The following is a 7,838-nucleotide window of genomic DNA, read 5'->3' as shown; positions in this document are numbered from 1 at the left end:
GCATGGCATGACTATATCAATAGGGGGGACTTTATTTTGTTTCAAGAAACATGGGGAATAGAAAATTATTTAAAGTAGGGCATAGATCATTCTTTATTACGGCTAGTAATCCGAATAAAGGTAGACCGTCTGGTGGCCTGATAATCTGGACGAGAATAACATTAGGCATTGATGTCAAACGGATAGACTTTAATAGCCCCGATATCTTGGCTATAAAATTCCGGGATGGAAAAGGACGGATGGTCTGTATTATTAATATCTACAAAAGACCCCAATCGGCGAGCAAAGAATCGGAAACAATAGTCCAGCTAGCCAATATTATTTCTAGCCTAGACCACAAAACCATGCTGATCATTGGAGGAGACTTCAATAGGAGGTTTGAGCCAGTTGTGGGGCTAGAAGATATTTACGGGGAGGAAGATAGCGCCAACAATTTTCCCGGCATTGATGCAAGTGATACTGTTGCTTGCTCTAAAGGGGCTCTGCAACTATTAAAATTAACAATGGAATATGGTTTGCGTGCCTGTAATGGGCGGTTTTTGTCAGATTGCCCATGTAACCCTACTTTTAAAAGAGGTCGTTGTGCCAGCCATTTAGACTATATATTGGTCTCTATGTGCTTACGGCCAATGCTTCTGGATTTGAAGGTGGATAATCGTATAGAAAAAGACCACCTCCCCTTAACTTTGACTATTTGTAGTACGTTATTTGCCCCCCTAACGGAGTTAAATCCCTGTGGAGACACTTGATCTGAGGACCCCCTAGAGTCCAATAACTGTAGGTCCTTAAAATGGCCTGCTGTTATGAGTAAAACGAGTATCATTAAGAAAATCTATGATTCCTACGTAACTTTAATGTCCCCATTAGTTGCTAACAATGGAGAGAGCATTTCCCTAGCACAGGTGCATGAGAATTTGATGCCACAGCTTACAGAGATCCTCTCAAAAGGGACCAAGCAAGCACAATCTGGCCAGAAAAAAATTTATTTGAAGGAAGGCCGCTGGTATAGCAAAGCCTGTCGTTATGCCAAATCCGATTTAATACATGCTGTAAAAGAGAATCAGATTAATATTATTAGAGATAAAAGGATGCAGTATAAAAATACACTTGACCTTGCAAAAAGGTAAGGGGATGGTAGAGTCTGGTCGGACTTGCTCTTAGCATGTAAATTGAAAAAACAATCTTCCTTCTGGAAGCTGATTGCGAGTGGTACTAAAGATGGATCCATCGAGGGACAGGTTCCTTGAAGAAAGTGTCTGGGTCTCGTGCGGGGGGGATGATGATGATGAGTGGACACAAGGGAATTCAGAACTAGACCCGTGTATCACTCCCTTAACATTTAGTTTGTCTGAAACTATACTAGCTATCAATGCAGTCAAACAGGGCAAAGCTCCAGGCCCATACAGAATACCTGGTGATCTCTGGAAACACGAAAATCTCCTGTGGGCTCCGTATATCAACTTACTTAGTAATGACATCTTAAGAGGGGCCCCTATCCCAGAGACATGGCGTTGTGCCGAAATCGTAACCATCTTTAAGAAGGGAGATAGACTCAACCCATCCCATTATAGACCAATCAGTCTGTTAGATGTACTTCAAAAGATTTTTGCACATCAACTTTTAAATAAGCTAAATATTTGGATCGAGTATAACCGTATTTTAAAAAAATATCAGGCAGGATTTAGAGTCAAAATTAGTACAGTGGATCAAGTTTTTAGATTTGTATGCTTAGTATGGAAATACATTAACATAAGGAACTCTCACCAATATGTAGTTTTTGTGGACCTCAGGGCTGCCTTTGATTTGGTCCCGAGAGGGAAATTATCGAAATCGCTAAGAGATATGGGAGTCCCCGGTGACATACTACAACAACTAGTCAGACTGCACAAGGGGAACTACGCAAGAGTGAGGTGGGGACCTAATGGGGAGCTGACGGGAAGAATTGACATAAAAAGAGGGGTAAGGCAAGGCTGCGTTATGGCGCCAACCCTCTTCTCTCTTTACGTTAATGACATCCCTGACACCCTCTTGGGCTGCGAGCATGACTCTCCCAAGCTGTGTGGTCAAGCCGTTCTGGCACTACTATTTGCGGATAACACGATTTTAATTTCACAGACGCCTAAAGGATTACAGAATTTGTTGAATAAATTTCATTCATACTGTTTGGACAAAAACCTTGAAATTAATTCCTCTAAAACTAAGATTATGTCCATCAGTCCACATAAGGGTTTTAAAAAAGTTTTTAGTGTAAATTATAAGAATATTGAACATGTCCAAAATCTTAAATATTTGGGATTAGCCTCGATTCTAAAATGAATTGGAAATCGCAAATAGAAAAGTCGAGGCTAATGTTAATACAAAACCAAGCCCCTATAATAAGGAAGCATAAAAATTGCTTCTTTAAGGCAGTATCACCAGCAATTGAGCTATTTAACTACAAAGCTCAATCAGCCACCTTGTATGGGGCAGAACTGTGGGGCCATGTAGTCAGAGACTCGTTTTCAGGGCAGGAAAACAGCTTTTTCAGGCAACTTTTAGCTGTGCCAGGTTGTACCCCTTTAATTCCTTTATTTTGGGACTTAAACATACGACGCTCTGACGCTCACGCTTCCCTACGCCCGCTGCTTTACTGGGTTCGTCTATAGTCCACTGACGAGCTAGTGGACTATAGAGCAGCACTAAAGGAAATCCTACAGATAAAGAACATTATTAGAGTTAGCTGGTTACTGCACATTGAAAATGGTTTTTAAAATTAGGCTTATATAGTTTCTGGACCAATCCAGATTCTCTTACTCGTCGCTCAAAAAAGCTATTGAAGGTACGGTACTGGGAATATATTCACAGCTACCCCCTTCAAAACTCAAAAATCGGGAAATTGACACTTACATTCTTTGATGTTAAAACCGAATGTAAATTTGAATGTTTCATTGATGAAATTCTACCTTCAATGGCAAAGTCACTGTATCTAAAGTACCGTTATGGCATTTAACAATTAAAAATTAGTACTTCAAAGTGGGTGTGTAAGATAGATCCTATGAGTAAATGTGATACTGATCCTTGTGAACTATGTGATATGGGCGTTAAGGAGGATGAGGCCCATGTCTTATTTATATGCCCTGTATATCTGCAAGCAAGGAGGAAGTGGATTAAGCCTATTTGCCTTCTTTTAGGTTTCCGGAAAATCAAAGAGGGGGAAAGAGTATTTAAAGAGGACACCTTACAGACCATAGTATTTAGTCTGAGTCGGTTCCTTCTCGCAGTAGCAATAGTTAGGAAGAAAATAGGTCTAAAAATGTAGCAGTACTCTTAGGATCTGTACCAACTCACAGTGTGCTAAATAAAATGTATTGGTACTGCAGTTACCCCCATATATTCAAGTCCCAATTGCCCCCTGTAAAATGGTTCCAGACCTTCTAGACTCAAACTTTTATTAACTGTACTTTTACAATGCTGTCTCTGGTATCTGCCAAACATTTTTATAAAAGAAAAATATTTATCGTATTAATCTATTTTTTAATTATCTATTACCTCGATTGATGGATTTATACTGTACTCCAAGAGTTTTAATCCTTTTATAAACCTGATCCCGTCATTAGCCAACTCTTTTATATATACAAATGCTTAAGTATATATGTATGTCCTAAACAGTTTTTCTTTGGAATACCAGTACATGATGTATATGATGATGTTTTTAATATTGTATTTTACTCTTTTATGGTTATTTAACTAAAATAAAGAATGAATGAATGAAGGAATAGGGCACCAACACCAAAAGCCTCCGCACACATACCACTGATATGTAGGCACGTGGGCTACTTTTCTATAGTGCTGCACAAGAGCAGAGTTTAATTTGTATTAAAAAAATGCAAGTGGCCAACATTTTTTATAGGAGGCACGCCGCCCAGTTCCACCACTGGCATGAGATAATAATTGATAGGTGCTGCCATATATTGAGACTAAAGTACTTTGATTATGAATATGATTGACTACAGGGCACTTAATACATTCAGCCACTTAAAAATATCAGCAGCCACGTTGCCATGCCTGTCAGAACATATGAAGTTTCCTTTGAATGGTGAATGTTTAGTGTCATGCAGCGCTTGCACCCTTTGGTGTTCAGCACATCAGCTTCTTCTGAATATTTGAGTCACATGTTGACATTAGTATTCAGACCCTGGTGGGACAGGGTCAGCCTGAGCCCATTCAACCCTAGGCCTCTCAGGAGGCGGGAACGAATTCGAAGCACATGTTAGAATCTCTTCCTGGACTATCTCGGGCAAGGGGGAAACATTCTGTTTGCATTCCAGGTAAATGGATGCATACCTCCCCCACCGCCACAGATGAGTCTGTGGGAGCAAAAGGGACATGGGGGGTGGGGGGTGTCAATTGTGAGTTGGCTCAGATCCCACTCTCTTGCTTCATCATCCCTCGGCCTCCTTATTTGGTTTTAATTCGGGAATTCGGCACATCACCTGTTTACATTGCAAAACAACAAGCAGGATGCCAGGTCCCAGAATATTCACTTGGACAGATTGGGGTTATCCGGAGAGCCACAAAGCACGGAACTGGGCAAATTGTTCACTCTGATGCAAAGTGCAAAAATGGAGAGTCCGATAGGGCGTCTCAGCACCTGCTTTTTAGGTCTCAGCCTGCGAAAGACTGCGCACATGCGCAGTCGAGCTGGCGAGATTTAATGAGGTAGAGAGAGTTTCACTAGCGAGGTTAAGCCCCGCCCCTCTTTTCCATTGGCTGGCATCACCGTTCATGCAAAACGGTGGCCAGCCATTGGAGAAGAGGTCCTAGTGACGTTCTTCTTTCTTTTTAAGCCCTGTCCTTTTCAGACTGGCTTACTTGACTTACTGCTGGCGTAGAAGGTTTCTTATCTTCTTTATGGGTCCAGATGGCCCCATAAAGAAGATAAGGAACCTTTTATGCCAGCAGGAAGTCAGGCGCTTGTTGGGCACTTTTTCTTTCCTTTTAGTACACTGGACGCCCCTGACGGGGTGCGTGCTACTTGCGGTCTGTAGGAGTGGTGTGCTAGTTTAAGCATCGAATGAATGAACAGTGCGAAGAAAGGGCACACAACTACCGAAGTCCCTTCTCTTTAACTGGGGCTGCGGAGCTTGTTAGGGGCTGTTCAGGTGCGAGGTCCCGCCAGAACCGTACCTCTCTGCATCCCTAGCGTGATGGCATGGTCCAGGTATGTGCTTCTGATCGCCCCATCTTTTTATCAGGTGCTGTTGGGGGTAGGGAGTGTTGTCCCTTTTGGTGCTTTTCCTCACAGCAGCATAACCCCACTGTGCATTGATAGATGGAAAAAGGGGGTGATGGGGCGGGCGATACAGATGTGCACTCTGGTAGGTCTGTAGCTGCGCTCCTGGCGGCCCATTCTTGCAGCAGCAGAGCTCGGCCGCAATGTGCAGCCTGCGGGCTCCTTAGCATGCAGTCTGAGCGCAGCCCCCACCCCCATGAGCGCTGAGCCGCCTGCTCTCCCTGGAGGACCGCCGCAGATTGTAAATCGCCTGAAATCCCTGGAGCCCGCCCCTCCCTGCAACTCGGAGACACCAATTATCCTGAATTACACGTGCACATCGGGCGGCTGCAGAGCCGTCCGGGAGCGGCAGACGGTGACACCTCGGGCCGAGGAGCGACTGACCCTGGAGCTCTGGCCGTGGAGGAGCCCGGCCCAGCGCGGACAGACGTAAGTGCGCCCGCAGCGAGCCCGTTGCGCTCTTCTAGTGTTAAACATGGATCAGTTACTTGCAGATCTGATGGTGCTGGACTCATTCATTTAGGCTCCGTTCGGCAGCGAGTTCAGTGGGGGCTCTGTTCATCCCAGGTGGTGAGCGGAGGCCGCTCTCGCTTGGAGTGGATGTGAACCCCTCACACAGTTCAAGATGAGGCCAGTGATTGGGGGTGGCCCCTCTTGTGGTTTTGCGGAGGTACTACTCCCCTCTGTGGTTTCATTGCGTGTTCGGGGTACCATTGCACCCCTCCTGTGGTTATGCTGAGACTTGGGCTCAGTCTTGCGGTGGCAGTGCGGTCCTCTGCCCGTTCTGGGATGCAGTGTGCCACTCCTGCGAGTCCATCTTGCAGATCCCTTCGGCTCGCGGTGGCAGCATTGACCCCATTTTGCAGTTTCTCTTGTGACTCGGTCTCTGCAGCCGGTGAGGGGGCACCTGAGAATCGCACTGCTCTCTGTGGATGCAGGGCATGCCATGCCCTTCTAATCTGGGCGCAGTACAGCCTTGTGCAGATTACTGGGGCCGGGAGGCCCCACACAGCCTGTTATCAGCAAACACACAGCGACCAGCCCGGAGCACACAGGGCAAACAGACGCCTCTGTGTGTTACTGTAACCCAGCCGCAAAGAGATGCGATGCTCACCCCAGCTGCAGGATGCCTCATGGCTGACGCGTTCGGCAGTCCCCAAGCTGGATGCCTGAGTACCAATATATGTGTTTAATTTTTCTACCAACATGCTTGACGGTAGGCCTCTTACGAAATCTGCTTATGCCTCAGAATCCTTATTTGAATACATTGAATTGGTGTTTGTAAACAACTGTTCGTTTAAATTCCTTCAAAACTGCCTTAGCAGTTCCATACATTACTACCCCCCACCCTGCCCCTCCCCCTTCCACGTCACCCCCCTGCAGGTACTCCCACTGCCGGCCGCGGCTGAGGTAGTGTACCCAAACACAGGGGAAGGAAGGATTGAAGAGCAGCGGATGGGGGTACGGCCCGGGTGGCGCCTGTGCTGCACCACGGAGCTGCACAGCGGCTGGGTCTAGCCGACTGAACCTGCTGTGTTAACCTATCTACTCACCATAAGCAGTGCTTTAAATGGGCTGGTACTCACCCGTACTGAGTACCGGCACTTCTCCTCTATCAAACAGAGTACCGGTACTCAGGGTTAGATTGAGGAGTTGGGCACTAGACTGGTGCATGCTCTTTTTTTTGGCAGCATGTTGGCTGTTTGCCGTCTCTCTATATTATTCAGCTGTGGCAAGCTGCCCGATGGGGTCTGAATGGCCTATTGGATGCCTGTCATAGGAGGAAGAGGGCCTCTGCTCCGTTTCTAACCAAATGGAAGCTCTTATTGTCCCCCTGTCAGGTGTCGATGCTGGGTCGTGTTGTTAATTGTGGGTCATTGGCAAGGGCCAGTGCCTGAATGTGGCCGTGAACTAGCCCAGGTAAAAAGAAGGGCCATTTTCACCTCTTCCCCCCCCCCCCACTGAGTGTAACTATCTTTCACCTGACTCACTTGACCCTTCAAATTCACCCCGCATGCCTGCTGGGACATTGAGTCCATGATGGGCGGGGATGAGGTGGTGAAGATAGCCTAAGCTGCCACCTTGGTGGCCAGATTAGGTGGGAGGAGGTCAACTGAACTTCCATCGGAGGCCAGTATTGTTGTTTACCTGCCCTCTACCCTGCTGGAATTTGCACGTGCTCAGGACCCAGCAGGGTTCACTCACTGTCTGCCAATGCAAGCTCTCCATGGCCCTGGGGCCTTCCGCCGAGGGGAGAGAAGGGAGAATGGGGGTGGGTGAGTGAAGGTAGAGAGTGAGGGGGAAGGAACGGAGAATTTAAAGTAGGAAAAGATAGAGAGGCAGAAAGGGTAAGCGCAGATAGAGATAGGGAAGAGATCCAGACGGCTATGGAAAGTAGAAGAGAGGTGCGGAGAGGGCAGATTAGAAATAGAAAGAGTGACAAGAGAGAGTGATAGGATACAATTGGGGTAACGAGAGTGGGACAGAATTAGCTACAAAGGGGAGAGCAGTGAGTGCGGGAGCGATCTTGTGCTTAGAGATGTGAAGACAGATAGAGTGTATGTTT

Source organism: Lissotriton vulgaris, chromosome 5 (genome assembly GCF_964263255.1).
Source record: "Lissotriton vulgaris chromosome 5, aLisVul1.2, whole genome shotgun sequence".
NCBI classification, from domain to species: Eukaryota; Metazoa; Chordata; class Amphibia; order Caudata; family Salamandridae; genus Lissotriton; species Lissotriton vulgaris.
Note: the sequence above shows the minus strand (reverse complement) of the source record.